Source organism: Globicephala melas, chromosome 16 (assembly GCF_963455315.2).
Source record: "Globicephala melas chromosome 16, mGloMel1.2, whole genome shotgun sequence".
In the NCBI taxonomy this organism is placed as follows: domain Eukaryota; kingdom Metazoa; phylum Chordata; class Mammalia; order Artiodactyla; family Delphinidae; genus Globicephala; species Globicephala melas.
Genome location: NC_083329.1, coordinates 29,744,913 through 29,766,700, shown reverse-complemented (window position 1 = coordinate 29,766,700; position 21,788 = coordinate 29,744,913). Strand labels below are relative to the sequence as shown.

The 21,788-nt window shown below is 47.3% G+C and overlaps 1 protein-coding gene across 1 annotated transcript in view; it reads left to right on the top strand.

The window, feature by feature from the left end:
• ZFYVE27 (zinc finger FYVE-type containing 27) overlaps positions 1-21,788 on the top strand; it is a 111,639-nt gene that overhangs the window by 89,523 nt on the left and 328 nt on the right. The gene's annotated exons all lie outside the window — the stretch shown is intronic.

Below are 21,788 nucleotides of genomic sequence, written 5' to 3'. Positions count from 1 at the left end.
GGTCCTTGCAGGAGGCGTGAGAGGCTGGGGGGCTTTAGCGGGGGAGTGGATAAAACTGGAGACCCAAGAGAGGTCTGCACCACAGGGGATGCTCATGGAACATCCAGGGGTGCTGGATGTGAGTGAATTACCAGGTGTGAGTGAATTAGACATCAGCCCAGGATTCCTCTGCCAGGGAGCCGGGAAGGGGCTCTCAGACAGGCCCCACCCCTGCTGGCCAGCACGGCTGACCTTAGGTGTGATGGGGCAGGAAGTCCCTTTTGACCTGCCTGTCCCATCTTGCCTTCACTTATTTGCTCCTGTAACAGCATTTGCTGGGAACCCCCTAGGTATGCTGGGCAGTGAGCTAGCACCGAGGGCACAGGGGTGAACACAAGGTCTCTCAACCCAAGGAGCTCACTCTCTAGACCAGGCTGCAAACGGCTGGCCCACTTCCATCCAGATTTGACCCTCAGACATGCTTGCTTCGGCCCCCATAGTTTAAAAATTGGAAAACCTGATTTCTGGCTTCTTTCAACAAATCAGAAGATCTGGCAACCATGGTTTGCATACCTGCAGCTGGTGGGCTGGGAAGTGGCTGCTCCCCTCTGCACCCTCCCAGATGGGCATGCTGGCGCCAGTGTGCTGAAGTCCCCACCACTCCCTACGGTACTGTGCCTTTTTGTCCTCTTCTCTCACCACTTCCCTGCCTGGCTCCTGTAGACATCTAATTTCGACAGGAGGAGTTAGTGCAGGCTTCACAGAGGAGGGCAATGCGTCTTGATCTCCTGGGAGCGCGTGTCCCCCTCCAAGTCTTCTCTGTATCCTACTCCTCAGGGTGAGTGATTTCATCAGATCCTTTCCCGGGAGAGGATTTACAGTGTGTGCTGGGGGGCAGGGAGATGAGTGGGAGATCAGATGCTGAGCTGACGGCACAAATACCCATGGAAGTGGTGCTTAAAGTTTGGACACCTGGATCAGAATTACCTAAGGGTGCAGGTTCAAAACGTGGACCTACTGCAGCAGAAGCTGGAGGGAAGTTTCCAGGTAATTGTTGAGGTCACCCAAATTTGAGAACCAAAAGGAAGAGGAGGCTGGGGCTTATAGGGCAGTGGGACCAGACAAATCATGTTTTCCAGGGCACAGCTGGGGACCCCACTCCACCTTCCAGCCACCTGATGGAGTGTTAGTCTGAACACCTCTACCCCTTCTCGGCACAGCTGAGGCCCTCACCAGGCTAATGGCATGAGAAGTGTCTTCCCCAGCCTTCCTGCCCCTGCCCCTGCCCCTGCACCTGGAAGAAAGGTCATGCTTGCTTTTGCCAAGCCTCGTCATTTCCCTGAATCTTTGAACTGTCAGCTGGGCAGGGGGCCTACTCTAGGGAGAGGGACAGTGGCTGGCTGGCAGGTAAGGGCCACCTTGTCTCCCCTTCACCTTCTCGGCCAGGTGGCCTGACAGTTGCTGGGCTCTGGCCAGGGGACTGGAACCATGGCCCTGGGCAGGGAAGGAGGAGGATTTGGCGATTTGTTCAAAGAGAGATGCTTTCCTGAGTTGGGGAGGCAGGACGGGGCCCTTGGATTACTTTTCCTTTGGCGCCTTCAACTGCGGGGTGGGGAGGTGTAGGCTGGGGTGGCCGGGGTGGGGCTAGGCTGCAGGAAGTGAGTAAGGAGGCCTTGTTCTCTGGATCTTGCAAGTGGAGGGTGGTGCCTCCCTAAGGGTGTGGTGTCTAGGAGACGAAATGCGAGAGGTGGTCACCCCACTCTTGCAGGGACCTAAGAGTGAGAGCCTCCTTAAATGTTGTCTCACTCACCTTCCCCTAGTCCCTTTCCTGCACTCCTGGTCACTGCACCTCAGGGAGCCCCTGAGATGTGCTCGGATCGCAGGCAAAGGATGGGAGAGCAGGACATCAAGAACATTCTTGTCTCTCGGACAAGACCATGCATTCTCAACCTTGGCTGTACGTTGGAAACCCCTGCGAGCTTTACAACATCCTGATGTCTGATCCCCATCCTCAGAGATTCTGATTTAATTGATTTGGGGTGCAGCCTGCTCTTGGGGTTTTTAGAAGCTCCCCAGGGGATTCTAGTGTGCAGTGAAGCGTGAGAACCTCTGATCTAGACCGTGCAGGGTGGGTGCTGTTCACTGGTTTTCCTTTCATGGGTTTTCATTGTGAGCAACAGACCACCAGTCTCGACACAGACTTCTAAGGGTAGTACAAGAACACTTAGAACAAAGCAGACGGGACATGAGGAGAGTGGAAAGAAAGCCCAGTTCCCAGTCTGTGCCAGACACATCGTGTTTTTATTTAACAACCAGCCCTGGGAGGTGGATATTCTCAGGCTCAGTTTACAGGTGAGGAACCTGAGTCTTGGCCATGTTAACCACTCGTCCGGGTCCCACCGCTGTGGGATGGCAGTGCCTCGAATGAAATGGATATGTGACCGGCAGCCGGCGGGAATGGAAGTCAGTGCTGCTGCTTTCAGACTCATTTCTTTTTTTTTTTTTTTTTGCGGTACGCCGGCCTCTCACTGTTGTGGCCTCTCCTGTTGCGGAGCACAGGCTCCAGACGCGCAGGCTCAGCGGCCATGGCTCACGGGCCTAGCAGCTCCGCGGCATGTGGGATCTTCCCGGACCGGGGCACGAACCCGTATCCCCTGCATCAGGAGGCGGACTCTCAACCACTGCGCCACCAGGGAAGCCCCCAGACTCGTTTCTTAAAGCATTTCTGGGGTCGGCTGGCGGCGTGGGGAGGAGGCTTGGCAAAGAACTGAACCCCCAGCTCCTCTCTGCCACAGGACAGAGGGTGGGGAGGAGTGAAGGCTCTTCTGGCTTCTTCTCTCCCATCAGAGTCTGGGCAGAGTCTTGTCTAAGCTAGGTGCCCCAAGTGATTTTAAGGAAAGTTTCTTCTCTCTCAGTCCCTCACCTTTAAGCTAAATAGGTCCCTGGACCTAAAGCAAGTCAAGTAGTGTGATAAAAAGAGGGGACCCCCCGCTTCTTGCCTCAAAATCAACACACACACACACACACACATACACACATACACATGCATGCATTCACACATGCACGCAGGCACATACCAGAGTTGCTGTAATTCCACCAGTTAGGTTATTGGATTCAACCAGAAAATACTTACGGAAGGGTAGTGGGGGAGACAGCTCAATCAGACACATCATATTGTGGGGAACTTCTCCCAGCATCCTTGGCAGACAGACAGTAAACACACAAAAACTGTGCCACAGCGGCTTCTGAAGATGCAGAGCGAGCATTTAAGGTGAGGCTTGAAAGATGCTGAAAGTTGCTATTTAATGGGTAACTTTCTGCAAAATAATCATCACTCTGGCTTCTAAAGCTGATGACAATGCTGTGAGCAGCTTTTTTGCAGTGGTGGCAAAGTCTGCTGTCTTCTGCCGTTAACTCTTTCTGCTTTCTCAGGGTGGTTCCTGCAGAAGCAATGAAGCAGGGAGGAGAACACCAGGCCTGGTGTCTAGAGATCTGGCTGGAGTCCCACCTGGCCACTTAGTGGCTACCTTGCCTTGGGCAAGGGGCTTAGCCCTGAGTCCTGGTGTCCTCATAAATATACTGAGGAGTTTGCTTCCATCTAAGATGGAGTAACAGGGATTGGATTTACCCTTCCACCTGAAACAAAAAAACAAACAGACCAAATACATGAAACAATGGTTTTCAAGACGCTCGACATCAGGCCACAAAGTTCAGTGACCCCAGAGAGCTCAGTGATTCTCTGTTTACTTCCTTGTGAGAGTTGCTATGTCATGGCACAGGGGAGGGGAAGGAGGCCAGGAGGGCAGAGATGGAAATATACTGTTGTAAGGTTCTTATACTCCATGTGCAGTGGTATGATATCACTTGAAGTTAGACTGTGATAAGGTCAAGATGTATCTTATAAACGATAAAGCAACCACTCGGATAGTAGAAGGTTAGAGTTAGTCAGCTAGTGAAGGAGATAAAACAGAATCATCAAAAATATCCAATCCAAAAGAAGGTGGAAAAAGGGAATAAAAAATAGAAAACAAAGCAAGATGGCAGACTCAAGCCTAACCATAATCACATTAAATGTAGAGATTATCATATATTTTGGAAATTCACCTCTTATCAGATATATGGTTTACAAATATTTTCTCCTACTCCATGGGTTGCATTTTCACTTTGCTGATTGTTTCCAAGAAACACACTTTAAATATAAAGACATAAATATGTGCAATGGAAAAGGATGGGGAAAGATATACCATGCTGACACTAGTGGAAAGAAAGCTGGAATGGCTATGTTAATATCAGACAAAGTAGACTTCAGAGCAAAGAATATTACCTGGGTGATCTGTATTTGTATATCTATATCTAAGCTACATCTATAATATAGGAAACGGTGATCCTTGCCTCATTGGATTTTGGTAAGAACCAAGTGGGGTAATATCTGGGAAAATGCCTTGTACACTGTAAAACATGATACGGGTGTAACTGGACCTTAATTATTAGAAATTGGACTACCTGAATCCTTATAAAGAGCCCAGCAGCTGTGTTGGAACTATTTGGTTCTCAAGAGAAAAAAGGAAATACCACACAGCAGCTCCGAGGTGGGCGGTGCAGGGCAGGCAGGAGTAGCTGGGGCCCAGAAACATCAGTGCAGTAGTGCCTGGAGGGCTTCCCTGGTGGCGCAGTGGTTGAGAGTCCGCCTGCCGATGCAGGGGACACGGGTTCGTGCCCCGGTCTGGGAAGATCCCACATGCCGCGGAGCGGCTGGGCGCATGAGCCATGGCCGCGGCATGTGGGATCCTCCCGGACCGGGGCACGAACCCGTGTCCCCTGCATCGGCAGGCGGACTCTCAACCACTGTGCCACCAGGGAAGCCCGGTCTTTTTTTTTTTAATCGAGGAGAAATTCATAACACGATCAACCAATTCAAAGCACACAGTTCAGTGGCATTTAGTGCATTTAGTGTTGTGCAGCTGCCACTTTTCTGTTTCACAACTTTTTCATCACCCTGAAAGCACCCCTGTACCTTCAGTAATCACTTCCCATCCCCTTCCTCTCCACATCCCCTGGCAACCACAAATCTGCTCTCCCTCTCTGTGGATTTGCCTGTCCTAGTTATTTCATACAAAAAGAATCATACAATATGTGACCTTTTTATGTCTGGCTCCTTTCACTTAACATAATGTTTTAACATTACAACATAAAGTCGTCGAGTGAATCAGTACTTAATCCCTTTTATGGCTGAATAATATTCCATTGTACTGGTAGACCAGTTTGTCCGTTAATGACGTTTGGGTTGTTTCCACATTTTGGCTGTTGGGGATTGTACTGTTATGAACATTCGTGAACAAATATTTGCTTGAATACCTGTTCTAAATTATTTTGAGCACATACCTAGGAGTGGAATTGCTGGGTCACATGGTAACTCTATGTTTAACTTTTGAGAAACTGCCAGACTGTTTTCCACAGCAGTTGCACCTCCCTTTGGTGTTAAGATTGTGTTATTCTAAGTGCAGAGATGATACAACACTATAGAACATTTGGAAATTATTTATTGAGCAATTTTAAAAAGTTTTCAAGGAGTTAAAATTATAAAAAAAATTTTAATAAAAATATGTGATTATTATAACAATTCAAATAAAGAAATTTCTAGAAGAAAAAAGTTTTTTAATCTGTTCCCCACCCCCTATCCTACTCCTGTGCCTGTGGCTGACCAGTGTTAACCCTTTGGTTTGTATCCTTCCAAAAGTTTTCAAGGCATTTATGTAGTTTTTGAATTTTCTTTTTTACATAAACATGTACTACTCTCTGTATTATCTTGCTTTGAAATCTTTCTGTTCATTTCTTGTAAATTTTAATTGTTCCAGTGACTGTCTTGGAGCCAGGCTGAGGGTCCCTGGGACCCTCAGATCTGAGGTCTGACCTTGCCCTGTTTAAAAAAAGTCTGGCCCTCAGGTGTGCACAAGGCTGTGTCCTTGGGTGGCTGGATAATGAATGTATTATAAATTTCCTTTTGTTATCTGCATTTACAATTTTTTTTTTTCCAAAAGGAATGTGAATTGCTTTATAATAGAAAAATAAAGTAGGGAAGAAGGATTGAGGGCCTGAAGGCCCTGGGCACAGCTTGTATCTTAATTTAGCACTTATTTCATTCCTCTCTCTTGCATAATAAGTTGTTTAAGTGTTTGCCTCCCTCGAGGGTGGACAGCGCTTATTCATCTGTTGCCACCCCTACTCCCTCGGAGTGTGCCAGACACACAAGTGGCCCCTCCAGGACTGTGGCCGAGGCTGCAGAGAAGAGGGGGGGTTCCAAAGGCCCCCTGTGCCCCCAGCTCAGCCTCATAAAAGGACGTGCATCTGCTCGGGGGTCAGGCCCTGGCTGGTCACGCTCCCTGCGTGGGCACCTGGGTCGGCCTCGTGGGGAGCTGGGTGTAAGGGAGGGGCAATTATTTATGGTGCCCCTGCCAGGGTCCCCATGGCAGGCAGCACCCCGCTGAGGAAGTAATTAGAGTGCTGCCAGGAGCAGGAAGCAAGGAGGGTGTTGGAGGCTCCGGCTCCCTTTCCAGAGTTAAAAATAGCTGGTCTGTTGGCGGAGGTGGAGAGCCTTACACACAGGAATGGAGGTGGGAGAGCCAGTGCCTGGGGGGCACGGGGGTGGGAGCAGTCTTCTTGGGTTTGTCTGTCTGTCAGTCTGGTTTGGGAAGGTGCAGGGGGGCTCACTGGCTGGAAAGGGGCATGTGATCTGTGCAGGGAGGGTGTCTGGCCAAGGCCCTTCTTCCCCTGCCTGGGGTTCCTCCATCTGTCCCCACAAGACTAGCCTGCCAGGGCTCATGTTCCTGCTCGAGGCTCAGACCACTAATGGGGGCATCAGGACAGCCCCACAGACCCCTGCTGGTCCCAGCTTCCTGCCTCGACGTTCCCGTGAGGCGCTATTAAGGGTCGGCGTGGGATTCCAGAGCCCAGGTTCGTTTATAGCATTTCTGAGGGAACGGTCTCTGCCGGTGCTGGGCAGCTGTGTGCCTGACTCATCCCAGAACACTTTATAAATAACCTGGTGGGGAGGAGGGATGTGGGCTGTCCGCCCCTGTGCCCCCAACACTCTGTGAGCAGGTGGCAGGCACTGAGGGCCCCAGGGCTTCCTAGATGTCAGGGTAGAGCAGCCCCACTCTGGTCGGGAGCCAGGGCCACGGATGCTGGGGGAGGGGATTGTCAACTTCTGGAGATCGGCCCTGCAGCAATTCTGAGGCCCCAAGGAGTCTTCTGCTCAGCTATGATGTGGTTAGCACCCCTGCCTTCTGTGAGGTGCACTGGGGAATTTCTGGATGGACAAATTGAGCCAGTATGGGCTAAACTCGCTGGGTGACCCAGGACAGGTCACTCCTCCTCTCTGAGTCTGGTAAAATGAGAGGGTTGAGCTAGGCGAGTGCTAAGGTCCTGTCCAGCAGTTCCAGTTTTGATTCTGTGTCTGGCACATTGTAGGTGTGGATGAGTGGCTAGACACTCCTGCATCACAAGATGAGTGTGAGGGGGACTGGGGGGCAAGAGGAGGTGCAGTAACCCACACCTGGAGCTCCGTGTGCTGCACAAGGAGAATCTCTCGCTAGTCAGGGCAGGTGGACACTGGGAGCCTTCAACCCAAGGACAGCCACCTGGGTTGGGGGGAAGCAGGGTCTGAAGGGTGTGCTCAGATAGAGCCTGATTATTGTCCCTGAGGGAGAAGAGACATTTGACTTGTGTCACCACAGAAGGCCAGCTAGGACCTGGAAGGCTAATGTCAGCTTGGCGTATCCTGTGCTCTTACTGCAAGAACCTTTCTAACTTGTGAGGTAGTGAGCTCCCTGTCCCTGAATGAATGCTCTAATGTAAGGGTGTGGAGGGACGGATTCCCCACGGAGTGAAGGGCTGTAGTTCAGTAGTTCCCAGTGTGGCAGGGAATCTGGATCCCTGAAGGAGTTTGTTAATAATACAGATCCCCAGTCCCCCCTCCCACCGTCGCCCCTACTGAGTGGGACTCCCAGGGGTGGCGGCTAGGAGTCTCTGAGCTATGTCGTCCCCATGTGGGCCCTACAGTTCTGTGATGCTATGGTGCTGACCTCAGAAGGTTGGGGCTAAATATATCCCAGCCCCCTTACCCTAAATGTATCGTGCCGTGTAGGTTTTGAGCACTTTGCAACTACTGACACAGTGACAGTAGAGGAAGGTCAAGCAGCAACCTCAGGAGACCGTGAATGTGGTCTTAATCGATGGACTCGGCCCCCTTGGAGGCCATTGAAGAAACAAATGTCAGGCATCATGCTTTTGGGGATTAAAGTGCCAAAAAGGTTTTGGGATCTATTGAGGGAAACAGAACAGAGGGCCTTCAACAAGACACTTTGCTCTGTCAGCTAGTCCAGTGCAAACCCAGCCCCTGACAAGGGGGAGCCCGGTGCATTAGGAAGAACGTGGCTACAGGCAAGTCCACAGCCCTGATCAGACTCCTTACACCCCGTCACTTGCTGTGTGACTTTGAGCTTGTCCCTTATCCTCTCTGGGTCTCTCATTTGTAAAGTGAGGGGGTTGGACTTTCAAGTCCTCCCTGATCTGATGTGTTGTAATACCTCAAAAGACCAGGAGCTGGGTATTTGTCTAGTTTCTGGCATCAAACGTTGTTCTGACCTGTTTTGTTGCTGTGGAGTCTCTCCTCCTTCTTCCTTCCCAAAGGATTCCTGCCTCCCCTTTTTAATTTCCCAGGGTCTGCTGGAAGTGTGACTGGCTCGGCCGATCAGGCAGGAAGGCCTTGCAGGAACAGAGTCAGGACAGTTGGTGGGGAGGGAAGGGGTGAATATGTAGGTGTGCTCAGGCAGTGGGGACAGACTTGGGGGCCATGCCTGGTAGGGGCTCTGAGATGAGGGACCAGGGCTGGGGAAGCCATAGGCTGCACCTCAGAGCTCGACCTACGGCCAGAAGGGGGATTCCCAGTTAATTACTGTGAAAGTCCTAAAGAGTATGAGGCCTCCCAAGAGCACAGTGGCCAAGTATGAATGTGCAGGACGCTTCTGAACAGACCTGGATTAGGGATGGGGTGGCAAGGAGGCATTCGTTCATCTCCAGAGGGCACGCCTAGGGCCAGGCATTGCATTGCACTGTTTCCAGCTCTCACACAACCCATTCAAGAAGATACTGTTTGCCACCGTTTGCAGATGACAATAGCAAGGCCCAGATTAAATGATGTGCTCACGGATACACAGCTGGTGAGAGGCAGAGCAGGATTTGAACTCGGGTCCCGCTGATTCTAAAGCACACATCGTGCGCCTCCTCTTCTGAGGGAGCGTCATTCTCCTAAAGCGTGATGCACCCATCAGCCCAAGATTCTGCCAGTATCTACCCAAGGTCAGGGTACGAGCATGTAAGCTAACATGCATGAAGGAAATGTGATTTAGAATAAAACTTCCCTAGATAAATTCGAAATATCCTAGGATAACCCAATACAATGTCTGCAGGGTTTGAAACTGAGGCCTGCTCCATTGCAGGACTGATTGCTGGGGAAATGGAGGCGAAGGCGCGCTGGTCCCTGGCCTTGAGCTCACATGGTGCCTGGGAGGCCAGCTGCAGGATTTTTGCAACACCTGGTATTTCTGGGGAGGAGGGCATGACCTCTGTGCTGGAGGCAATCAGGGAGGTGGGGCTGCAGCTGTCTCTCAGAGCATGAGGTGGAATTTGCGTGGCTGTTAGGAGTGGGAAAATAGAGTTCCGGTGGCGCAGTGGTTAAGAATCTGCCTGCCAATGCAGGGGACATGGGTTCGAGCCCTGGTCTGGGAAGATCCCATATACATGCTGTGGAGCAACTAAGCCTGTGCGCCACAACTACTGAGCCTGCACTCTAGAGCCTGAGAGCCACAATTACTGAGCCCACGTGCCACAACTACTGAAGCCCATGCTCCTAGAGCCCATGCTCTGCAGCAAGAGAAGCCACCGCAATGAGAAGCCTGCGCACCACAACAAAGAATAGCCCCTGCTCGCCGCAACTAGAGAAAGCCTGTGCTCAGCAACAAAGACCCAACACAGCCAAAAATAAATACATTTATAAAAAAAAAAAGAGAGAGTTCTAGGCAGCTGGTAGAGCATAGGCAAGAGGCTCAGAGGCCTGGAAGGGTGTGTGGAGTTGGGGAAACTGGGAGCAGCTCTATGGGGCTGGAGACGGGGGTAGGTAAGAAGTGGGGCTCTGAGAGACAGGGCTGGACAGGTGAGTGGGGCCAGACTGGGGAGGGCATGTGTCTGTGTGACTTTCTGACTTTGGCTGAGCCTGTCTCCTCAGATGTAAAATGGGAAAATTAAGGCCTTCTCTTGGTACAGGGTTGTTGTGAGATTTTAACTAGATAATGAAAATAAAATGGGTGGTACTGGGCCTGACACAGGTTCAGTAACTGGTGTTACTCTTGTGGTGGTTGTTGTTGATGACGATGATGGTAATAATAATAACTGGGCTTCCTAGTTCCCCTTTGGTCTATTCTTTTTTTTTTTTTTTTTTAATTTAGTTATTTATTTATTTTTGGGTGTGTTGGGTCTTCGTTTCTGTGCGAGGGCTTCTTCTAGTTGCGGCGAGTGGGAGCCACTCTTCATCGCGGTGCGCGGGCTCTCACTCTCGCGGCCTCTCTTGTTGCGGAGCACAGGCTCCAGACGCGCAGGCTCAGTAGTTGTGGCTCACGGGTCTAGTTGCTCTGTGGCATGTGGGATCTTCCCAGACCAGGGCTCGAACCCGTGTCCCCTGCATTGGCAGGCAGATTCTCAACCACTGCGCCACCAGGGAAGCCCCCCTTTGGTCTATTCTTAACACAGCAGCAAGAGTAATGCTGTTAAAACTTGGCAGATCATGTTCCTCCTCTACTCACAAGACTCAGGGACTCCCCCAAAGCCACAGCCCTTGTACTAGTCTTCCAGCCCCTACATGACCTGACCTTCCCCTAACCTGTCTCCACACATGTCCGTCACTCTGCTTGAGCCAAACTGGCCTCTTTGCTATGCCTTGAATGTATTAAGTTACTCCTGCCCCAGGGCCTTTGCACTTGCTGCTTCTTTTTACTGGAATGCTTCTCCTCAGGTTTCCACAGGGCTCACTCCCTAGCCTCCTTTATGTCTTTACTCAAGTGTCACCTCCTCAGTGAGGTCTTTGGCTAAGCTGTCTGAAATCACAGACTGTCTCCCCTCACCCACGCCAGCACTCCTCATCTCCCTTCCCTCCTTTATATCCCTTCTCTGTATTTATCACCTTCTAACATACTATGTATTTTTATTGTTTATTGTTTGTCACCCATTAGAATATACGCCTTATGAGGGCAGGGCTTTTTGTCTGTTTTGTGCCCTGCTGTATCCCAGCATCTAGCTCACAACTGGTGCCCGTTAATACATGTCATTTTTATATTATCATCTCTGGAGCATGGAGGGTGGGGTGGGGTAACCTTCCCCTGCGGGGTATGGCCAGCCCATGACTGGGGCCTCCGAGCTTGCCTTGCTTCTTTGGAAAGACATTTCCTCCAGTCCTTCCTGTCTCTTCAACAGGAGCCCAGAACCTGCAGGCTTCTAGCTGACAGCCTCATCCCTCTCTGCAGGCTTCCCCACTTATTTCAAAACACAGCCCCCTCCATTTGCTCTGGGGCTTCCTCTCTTCCAGGAAACTCAGTGAGCATGGGGGCGGGTGGATGGCTCATTTCAGAGGAATTTCCCTGGTTCCGCAAGCAGCCCAGTGCCTGGGAGTCCAGGAGCCTTCATGGCCTGATTTAGATCCTGGGAGCAGGGCTCCAGCTGCAGTCCTCACATCCAGCTGGAACCCCATTCTGAGGCGTTTGCAAAACCTCCTGCCCTTGTGCATCCCCACTCCTTCTATATTACTGGGCTGAGTCCAAGCCTGGGAGGAAGGTACCATGGTCACTTGGTCACTCCACTGGGCCAGGCTTCTGTCTGGCTGTGGATCTCAGTGCAGAACTGGGGTCACAGAGGCAGAGGGGGCCACCTCCCCCGGTCCTTCCAGCTTTCTCTTTCTGCCAGACCACAGGGCCCCTGATGAGGTACCCCTGAGGGAATCCCTGCTCATTGTGTTGGGGGTATTCTTCTGACAGTGACTTCAGTTTCACAGAAACCTCTTCCAGATTCCAATTTCCCTTGGCTTTGTGTGTAAAATGACTCTAATGAGAGAGAGAAATCTAGACATACATGAGTAGCTGTAAGACAGGAGAATTTACATATCTCAGGTGTCAGGCCTAGGAGAGCCCTTAGGGTCATGAGGCCCTCCCTCCTCTTTTAAATGACGAAGAGCCCGAGGTCCCTAGAAGGACTGTGAGCTGTCAAGTGTCACACAGCTGGAGGACACTGAGCTGGGACTCAAAGCTGGGCTTCCTGACTGCTCATCCAGTGCTCTTTCCACCAGCCAGGACACTGGGACTGGAATCCAGTCTCTGACCACAGAGCCTGTGCACGCAGCCATCACTCCACACTGGCACCAGATGGCTTCTTCCCCTCTAACGCCTGAGCCCAGCCTCTATAATGAGGCCATCACGCTTGTAGAGGCTCCTGGGCTTGGCTTAAGATAGGCTTATGCTGTTAGGGTGACAGCCCGCTCCTTTCATTAGAAAAATGCTGCCCAACTGCAGAGCTTTCACTGGGAGGAAAGGGTTCCTGCCACTGAGCCTAAAATCCCCAGGGATTCCTTTGATTCCGTTTCACATAATCACACTCTCTCATGTCACCGGCAGTGCCTCCCTTGTAGGCCTTCACCCCCTTAAGGTCTTGCATGTAATGAACCTATTCCACTTAGCTTGGCAAAGCCCAGAATGTGGGTCTTTTCATGTTATAATTAATCCATTTCCCCTGTTCCTGCATTGTTTCAGATATTTCATCTCTGAATATCCTCCAATTTCAGAGTATCTTTCTGGAACAGTGGATGCCAAGAGCCCAATGCCAAGAACCTAATTCCACAATCGGGAAAGATCTCGTTAGAAACAGACAGAGGAAGGGGCGTCCCCACTGGGCAAGAGTTGGACCCAGGCTGCCAGTAACAGGACCATCTGGAAGGTCTTCCCTCCTCCCTTCCTGGACACCCAGGGCTGCCCAGATACCAGTCTGAAGGCAGAGGGGGCTTCCCAAATGCCCTCCTGGGCACAGAGGATGGATGGAGCCCTCTCTGAGCAGGGACATAAGTTTGAATCCGTCTCCATGTCTCCTCTCTCAGCCTCCTCTCACCACCCTGGTCCAGCTTTTTATTCATTCATCAGACATTTATTAAGCACCTGCTACATGCCAGGCCTAGGGCTAGGCACTGGGGATACTATGGTAAACAAGAGGCACGTCATCCCTACCCTCAAGAAGCTTATGTTCTAGTGCATTGGAGTGACAATAAATAAGCAAAGCGACAGATAGATGTGAACAGGTGAAGTGCAAGGAGGCCAAGTGCAGAGTCCAGGGAAGGAGAGTAAGAGGGGCCACCTGGAGTGGATGGTCCAGGAGGGCCTCTGAGCGGGAGCACTGAAGCTGAGACCTGAAGGTGGGAAGGACCCTGCAAAGGAAAGGTGGGAAGGTGGGTTTCTGGAAGAAAGGACAGGATGTGCAAAGTTCCATGCAGGAAAGACCCAGCGAAGGGGAGAGATGGACGGATGGCCAACGTGGCATGAGCTGAGGTTGGAGGGGTGAGGCAGCCGAGACCTGGAGGGCTTTATGCATTATTGCAAGTACCTGCCTTTCCCACGGACTCACTGTGTGACCTGAGCATGTAGCTTAACTTAGTTAAGCCTATGCCTTCTCTTTGGTGGGATGGAACTAGTAACTCTCCCTGTACAAACTTCTAGGAGGCTTTGATGAAATCCATGGAAAACACCAGTGCCTGGTAGTGGCACTGGTGCTCCATATGGGGAGCAATTCTTATTCTTACTTTCACCCCTAGTTCCTCAAGGAAAAACATCTCAACCCCTTGGCTCTTTTCCCATCCTACCTCTGTCCTCAATCCCTTCTCCTCTCAAATGTGGGACCCTCCCCATTCCAGCAGACACTCAGACAGGACTGATCAGACTTCAGCCTTAACAAGCCCACTTGTCTGAGCTCTGCATGTTCTAAATGCTGATGGGAGGGGAGGGGCTTCTGCCCTCATTGTGGGCTGGCTCCCATTCCTTCATCTGCCCTTGATTCTCTGTTCTTTCTGATCTTTAAATTGTTTTAATTAATTAGTCAGCAGGCACAACAAGAATATTTCTGGAATAAGAGTACAGCGAACACCTGTGTACTCACCACTCAATTTAAGGATAAGAACGCTGCCTTCCCATATGCAGTCTCACTTCCCTGCCCTGTAGCTAAACCACCTTCTGGAATTTTGTGTATATCTTTTTTTTTCCTTTTCTTAATGGTTTGCCGCTTATGTTTATAGACCTAAGTAATGTTGTTTTAGTTTTTCCATGTTTTGGAACTTTATATACATGGAACGACACTGTAGATATATATATTTTTAAATTGGGGTAGAGTTGTTTTACAATGTTGTGTTAGTTTCTACTGTACAGTGGAGTTCCCTGTGCTATACAGCAGGTTCTTATGAGTTATCTATTTTATACATATTAGTGTATACATGTCAATCCCAATCTCCCAATTCATCCCACCACCACCACCACCACCACTTTCCCCCCTTGGTGTCCATATGTTTGTTCTCTACATCAGTGTCTCTATTTCTGCCCTGCAAACTGGTCCATCTGTACCATTTTTCTAGTTTCCACATATATGCATTAATATACAATATTTGTTTTTCTCTTTCTGACTTACTTCACTCTGTATGCCAGTCTCTAGATTCATCCACATCTCTACAAATGACCCAATTTCATTCCTTTCTATGGCTGAGTAATATTCCATTATATATATGTACCACATCTTCCTTATCCATTCATCTGTCGATGAGCATTTAGGCTGCTTCCATGACCTGGCTATTGTAAATAGTGCTGCAATGAACTTTGGGGTCCATGTGTCTTCTTGAATTATGGTTTTCTCTGGGTATATGTCCACTAGTGGGATTGCTGGGTCATATGGTAATTCAATTTTTAGTTTTTTAAGGAACCTCCATACTGTTCTCCATAGTGGCTGTATCAATTTACATTCCCACCAACAGAGCAAGAGGGTTCCCTTTCCCCCACACGCATTGTTTCCTCTCCAGCATTTGTTGTTTGTAGATTTTCTGATGATGCCCATTCTAACTGGTGTGAGGTGATACCTCATTGTAGTTTTGATTTGCATTTCTCTAATAATTACTGATGTTGAGCATTCTTTCATGTGTTTGTTGGCAGTCTGTATGTCTCCTTTGGAGAAAGGTCTATTTAGGTCTTCTGCCCATTTTTGGATTGGGTTGTTTATTTTTTTAATATTGAGCTGCATGAGCTGTTTATATATTTTGGAGATTAATCCTTTGTCCATTGATTCATTTGTAAATATTTTCTCCCTTTCTGAGGGTTGTCTTTTCGTCTTGTTTGTAGTCTCCTTTGCTGTGCAAAAGCTTTTAAGTTTCAGTAGGTCCCATTTGTTTAATTTTGTTTTTATTTCCATTACTCTAGGAGGTGAATCAAAAAAGATCTTGCTGTGATTTATGTCAAAGAGTGTTCTTCCTATGTTTTCCTCTAAGAGTTTTATAGTGTCCGGTCTTACATTTAGGTCTTTAATCCATTTTGAGTTTATTTTTGTTTACGGTGTTAGGGAGTGTTCTAATTTCATTCTTTTACATGTAGCTGTCCAGTTTTCCCAGCACCACTTATTGAAGAGACTGTCTTTTCTCCATTGTATATCCTTGCCTCCTTTGTCATAGATTAGTTGACTATAGGTGCGTGGGTTTGTCTCTGGGTTTTCTATCTTGTTCCATTGATCTATGTTTCTGTTTTTGTGCCAGTACCATATTTTCTTGATTACTGTAGCTTTGTAGTATGATCTGAAGCCAGGGAGTCTGATTCCTCCAGCTCTGTTTTTTCCCTCAAGACTGTTTTGGCTATTCACGGTCTTTTGTGTCTCCATATAAATTTTAAGATTTTTTGTTCTAGTTCTGTAAAAAATGCCATTGGTAATTTGATAGGGATAGCATTGAATCTGTAGATTGCTTTTTGTAGTATAGTCATTTCACAATATTGATTCTTCCAATCCAAGAACATGGTATATCTCTCCATCTGTTGGTATCATCTTTAATTTCTTTCATCCGTGTCTTATAGCTTTCTGAGTACAGGTCTTTTACCTCCTTAGGTAGGTTTATTCCTAGGTATTTTATTCTTTTTGTTGCAATGGTAAATGGGAGTGTTTCCTTAATTCCTCTTTCAGACTTTTCATCATTAGTGTATAGGAATGCAAGAGATTTCTGTGCATTAATTTTGTATCCTGCAACGTTACCAAATTCATTAATTAGCTCTAGTAGTTTTCTGGTGGCATCTTTAGGATTCTCTATGTATAGTATCATGTCATCTGCAAACAGTGACAGTTTTACTTCTTCTTTTCCAATTTGTATTCCTTTTCTTTCTTTTTCTTCTCTGATTGCCGTGGCTAGGACTTCCAAAACTATGTTGAATAATAGTGGTGAGAGTGGACATCCTTGTCTTTTTCCTGATCTTAGAGGAAATGCTTTCAGTTTTTCACCATTGAGAATGATGTTTGCTGTGGGTTTGTCATATATGGCCTTTATTATGTTGAGGTAGCTTCCCTCTATGCCCATTTTCTGGAGAGTTTTTTTTTATCATAAATGGGTGTTGAATTTTGTCAAAAGCTTTTTCTGCATCTATTGAGATGATCATATGGTTTTTCGTCTTCAATTTGTTAATATGGTGTATCACATTGATTGATTTGCGTATATTGAAGAATCCTTGCAATCCTGGGATAAATCCCACTTGATCCTGGTGTTTGATCCTTTTAATGTGTTGTTGCATTCTGTTTGCTAGTATTTTTGCATCTATATTCATCAGTGATATTGGTCTGTAATTTTCTTTTTTTGTAGTATCTTTGTCTGGTTTTGGTATCAGGGTGATGGTGGCCTCATAGAATGAGTTTGAGAGTGTTCCTTCCTCTGCAATTTGTGGAAGAGTTTGAGAAGGATGGGCATTAGCTCTTCTCTAAATGTTTGATAGAATTCACCTGTGAAGCCATCTGGTCCTGGGCTTTTGTTTGTTGGAAGATTTTTAATCACAGTTTCAATTTCATTACTTGTGATTGGTCTGTTCATATTTTCTATTTCTTCCTGGTTCAGTCTTGGAAGGTTATACCTTTCTAAAAATTTGTCCCTAGAGGGACATGTCCCTCTAGGTGGTCACAAAGCACTGAGCTGATCTCCCTGTGCTATGCAGCTGCTTCCCACTAGCTATTTATTTTACATTTGTTAGTGTATATATGCCAATGCTACTCTCTCACTTCGTCCCAGCTTACCCTTCCCCCTCTCCGTGTCCTCAGGTCCATTCTCTACATCTGCATCTTTATTCCTGTCCTGCCCCTAGTTCATGAGAACCATTTTTTTTTAAGATTCCATATATATGTGTTAGCATACAGTATTTGTTTTTCTCTTTCTGACTTACTTCACTCTGTATGACAGACTCTAAGTCCATCCACCTCATTACAAATAACTCAGTTTCGTTCCTTTTTATGGCTGAGTAATATTCCATTGTATATATGTGCCACATCTTCTTTATCCATTCATCTGTTGATGGACATTTAAGTTGCTTCCATGTCCCGGCTATTGTAAATAGAGCTGCAATGAACATTGTGGTACATGTCTCTTTTTGAATTATGGTTTTCTCAGGGTATATATATATGCCCAGTAGTGGGATTGCTGGGTCATATGGTAATACTATTTTTAATTTTTTAAGGAACTTCCGTACTGTTCTCCGTAGTGGCTGTATCAATTTACATCAGGATCAGTTCTTAAACATTTTTTTCTAGCTATAGTCACTTCCTAGATAATTTCATCTAGACCCATGGTTTTAAATACCATTCACATACTGATGACTCCTGAAGTTATATTTCCAGCCCTCTACCTCTCCCCTGAACCCCAACTTCCTACTCTACTAAGGTGTATAACGTGCATATCAAACTTCCAACTTAAATCAACTAAGCACATGCAAACTCTGTATTCCCCATTCCTACTCAGCCCTTAGTCTTCCTCCCTCAGTAAATAGCAGCTCCTTTCTTCCAGTGGCTGAGACTTCAAAACTCGGAATCGTCTTTAACTCTCTTTCATGCTGCAACCTCAATCTATCTACAGGTCCTTTCAGCATTACCTCCAAGTTGTGTCTAGAATCTGGCCACTTCTCACCCCACTGCTCCTACCCTAATCTAAGCCACCACCGTATCTTGCCTGGACAACTCTAACAGCCTCCTAACTGGCTTCACTGCTTCTATCCTTGCCCCCCTGCCAACCCTAGCGTCCATAGTAATCTTCTAAAAACTGCAATTAGATAATACCACGCCTCTACTCTAAATCTTGTAAGCCTTGCCATCTCACTTTCTGAGTGCAATCCAAAATCCTTATGAGGGCCTACATGTCATCTAAAACCTGGCTCCTGCCACCTTTCTGATTTCAGCTCCCATCTCTCTTCCCCTGGCCCACTCCAGTCTAGCTAAACTGGTCTCCCTGCTATTCTTTGAACACACCAAGCCTGCTCCTTTCTTGGAGGCCTCGTACTCTGTCCTCTAAGCTTCGTCACTCTTCCCTCAGATACCTGCATGTTCAATTCTCTCACTTCCTTCAGGCCTCTTCCCCAATTTCACCTTAACAAAAAAACTTGCCCTGACTATTTTTTTCTGAAATACTCCCTCCCCCCGTCTCTCTCTCTCATTACCACGCTTTACTTTACTTCTTAGTGATGATTACAACTTGACATATTTTATACTATTAGCTAATCTGTTATTGATTGTTACCCCACTAATATAGGTTCAATAAGAACAAAGTCTTTGTGCATTTAGTCGTTGCTGTATCCCAAGCTCCTAGAAAAGTGCCTGATACATAGTAGGTGTTTAACAAATATACATAGAACGAATGGATTGGTTGAATGCACTCATCCAGATGTCTTGGCTTCAAGTGAAGAGAGTGGTTTCCAGATGGTTGTCTAATTAATATAATCAAAACCACGTGTGAGGAACCGGGAGCGGTGTACATGGAGATCATCAGATGTGCATTTATTTATCACCGGAGGCCACCATGGGGTCCACAGATATTTTCAGGTTGCTCCTTGGTGCCAAATCATTTGCCGAACTCTAAGGTGAAATGAAAATCTGTCTTTAACTTCTTTGGCATGTCATTATCCTTGGGGACTCAGTGTGTTCATCTGTGAAATGGGCAGTTGGAGATGTGGGTATATTCTGCCAATTTATAGTCTACAGTGCGCTAGAGGGAGGTGGTTCAGCTGGGAGGATGAACCACACACGCTCTGGAGCTTGACTGCCTGTGCCTGAATCCTGCCTCTGTTCCTCACAGGCCACACGACCTTAGGTAACTCACTCAGTTTCCTCATTTGTAAAGTGGGAATAATAAAAGGATAATAATAGCATTTAGTTCAAAGAGTAATTGTGAGTCTTATATAAGATAATACATGTAGCGCATGTAGGATATGGTCTGGCACACAGGTGCTCAATAAATGTTAGCTATTAAAAATGAGATGTTCTGGGGGAAGTTCTGAGGGGTCATTGCTATTAATGTGTTTTAAGGGCAATAAGCTATCCTAGAATATCAGATGATATGGAATCTTTAAAAGTGTGATAACAGGTTTTGCTAAGATGTATGTGGGTCATTGGCTTGGAGGAAAAGGGAACATACATTCCTGGCTCTCTACTCTGCATTGTGTGTAGCTCTGGCTATGAAACCCTAAAAGATGGACCAAACTATCTTTGGGTTGTGATCAAGCATGAGAAATTTCCACCCTGAGGAAAAATATTTGAAGGTTGCAAAATGAATGCTGGATTTGGTAGCCCATGATGATGATAGTGAAAAAGACACTTGAGGGAAGCTGTGAAAAATTTGGTATGACCAAATATATCTATATCAAGAAAATGAAGAGCATTGAGCAAAAGTCACGTGGAAGGAAAACCTGAGGAATACCACTATACATGAATGTAAATACTGCTTATAAGACATCTGAAGAATCTTATAAAAGCCAGCTCTGTGGAGATTCCCCCAAGAGCAGGTTGGAGAAATAATGAGCATATTAAGCCTATCAGAGACCAGGGTGGCTGTATTTTGTGCTGGAAAACAATATTTCCATAAGACCAGCAAGTTGATGTCTCTGAGTGAGAAAACTTGGAAGACTGTAGGTAAGCCAGGACCAGGATATTAAGCATGACATTGGGAGCTTTCCTGTCAACAGTTTTGATCATGTGAAACAAAATGGTGGCATCAAAATAGAAACTCCTCTCCCTTTAAAGCTATAGATAAAATTTGAAAATACATATCTATAGGTTTATAGATAAAATATGGAGTTTTCTGCTTCTGTGGACCATACATATGAGAGGATGTGCAACACTAAAGAAAAGTCTTTCAACATGCTGTGGCTAGTATGAGTATCATCTTTGTGGCTATCTTCGGTAACACTGATAATTTCCAGTAAATCTTGTGTTTGCAATAATGAAAAAAATGTGATAATAGTATTGTGATTAGGTAGGAGAATGCCCTTATTCTTAGGAGATACATGGTGAAGTACTTAAGAATAAACCCTCACAATGTCTGTCACTTACTTTCTAATAATCTATCCAAATATATCTCTATGTTTCTGTGTCTATCTATCTATCAAGCAAATGTGACAAAATGTTAACAACTGTTGAAGCTAGGTGGATAGTATAGTTTATTGTACTATTCTTTCAATGTTTCTGTATGTTTGAAATTTTCAAAATAAAAGGTTGAGGAAAAGAAAGAACCCTAGAAATAGTCTAGTGAAGTCCAACACTCATTTTACAGGAAGAAGGTCAGGTGTGAAGTATTTACCTAAGGTCATGCTGCCTGAGGCAGGACCCAGGTCTGCTGGCTGCCCATGGCTCCCTGTGTGTGGGTTGCCGCTGTTGACCCTTAGGCAGCTGTGAGCTGCAGAGGAACATACCCAGCTTCCCCTCAGAGACCAAGGGGTGTATGGGTGTGTGAAAGGGCACCTGTGTTGGTATTTCCTTGTTTATTAAGCATATAGATAGGTCATCTGGTAGAAAGGTGTGATGTCGAAAATGTGAAAGAGGCACCGGAGCCAGACCTGCCATCCTTAGAGAGTGGGCGTACCCATTTGGCACCATCTGCTTGTGGTTTTTAATTGGAGATGGTGGTGTATATGTCAACTCTGGGATTTCAGAGGAGAGAGGGAAGAGTAAGGGTTGGGGGCAGGGCCAGGAAAAGCAGCAAGGAGAGGCTGGCTTCAGTTCTGGAGCTCCCTGAAAGAAGGAACCCCAGGGTATCTCTGGGGATGAAACAAGGGTACATATTTAAAGAAAGGAGACGATTCTCTGCGGTCTGCAGCAGCCTCCTCTAGCTAATAGGGTTCAAGGCAGTGAAAAGGAGAGAGGGGAGAGGAGGGAACGTCCATGCAAGCCTCGAGAGGGGGCCACAAAGAAACAGAAGAGAAAGAAGAGGAAAAAAACGCAGACGAGGCAGCCTGGGCCACGATGGGGGAGGGGTTGGGAAGAAGGGCGTTGGAAAGGTAAAGAGCCCGCACCTAGGGGCCTGCGAACGAGACGAGGACCCTCAGCCCTGGCAGGCTAGAGTGTCTTGCCCCAGAACGGTCCTGCCTCTCTCTCCTCCGAGTCTGCAAGTCCCTGGAGGCCTCGGTAGCGAGCGCCCAGGTCCTGGCTCTCTTACTAGGGGGAGGGGCAGGCAGGAGAGGCGGGGC